Source organism: Aplysia californica, unplaced genomic scaffold (assembly GCF_000002075.1).
Source record: "Aplysia californica isolate F4 #8 unplaced genomic scaffold, AplCal3.0 scaffold00421, whole genome shotgun sequence".
Classification (NCBI taxonomy): Eukaryota; Metazoa; Mollusca; class Gastropoda; order Aplysiida; family Aplysiidae; genus Aplysia; species Aplysia californica.
Window position 1 is genome coordinate 465563 of NW_004797691.1, and position 1248 is coordinate 466810.

The window sequence follows — 1248 nt, forward strand, 5'->3', positions numbered from 1 at the left end:
ATTAGGGCGAAAAATCCCGGAAGTCTCGTGAGCAAGTTGCGCACGATAAAGATCCCTGGGTGGTCCACAGTCGACAGGAGTAAGCTTCGGCCGACACCCGGGGACATTTTCAAAGTAATTCCTCCTGAAATAAAAAGGTTTAATGTGTCCCTGGCGCTCGTATGATGCAGTTGCGAGCGCCGTAAAACACTTACCAACACAAGCAAAGATTATTATAATTATAAAGTTCCCCTTGTACTAGGCACAAGGGTTAAGGGGTGGGCAAAGCACAATGTGGACCAATAACATCACAGTATGGACTAGACTAAGCAAGACAAATTCCTTAAATGTTGCATGTACATGTATCTATCGTCCTTATCTCTCCTTTTTTGTGTGTGTTGTTACTGTATTGTAACTTGATCTCTAATCTTCGGAACTTATATGACCTTATCGTGTTGCAAGTGCCGTAAGACTCTTACTAAAGCCAAAGAGAGTCCCTAGCAACGTTAAACAATGGAAGGCTCAGCTTGGACTATGAATTAAAAAATTTCATCAAAGGTGAAATTCGGAGATTCCTCACAACATGCTCCACCTCTCCCCCACCCAACCCTCGAAACACACACACAAAAAACACTCATACCACCCTCTGTCTGTCTGTCTGTCTGTCTGTCTGTCTGTCTGTCTGTCTGTCTGTCTGTCTGTCTGTCTCTCTCTCTCTCTCTGCCTCTCTTTGCCTCTCTCTTTTTCCCCATTCCATTGTGATCATGTCTATCTATCTATCTATCCATCCATCTATCTATCTGTCTATCTATCTATCTATCTATCTATCTATCTATCTATCTATCTATCTTATCTATCTATCTATCTATCTATCTATCTATCTATCTATCTATCTATCTATCTATCTATCTATCTATCTATCTCCACCCCCGCACACCCTGCTTTCCTAGACTTGAACTCACCTCTCTTGCGTACAAAAACCTACATGTAAAACTCTTAGTATTACACGACAAACCGCCGCTAACCATAAATGAGCTAACGGAATTCCTGCTGGTCGATAACATCGCCCAATCGCCCCGACCTGCCCCACAACGCCAAAACGCCTCGCTGACACCACCAGGAAAACCGCCACCAGATGTCAGGCCCCCTCAGCCAGATGTAGGTGTGCCAAGTGCGACATGTTTCTGATGCTTCCTTACCTTATCCCCCCTCCCCCGCCCCCGCCCCCTTCTTTCTTTCCTCCATTCCCTTTTCCCTCCCCTTTACCCA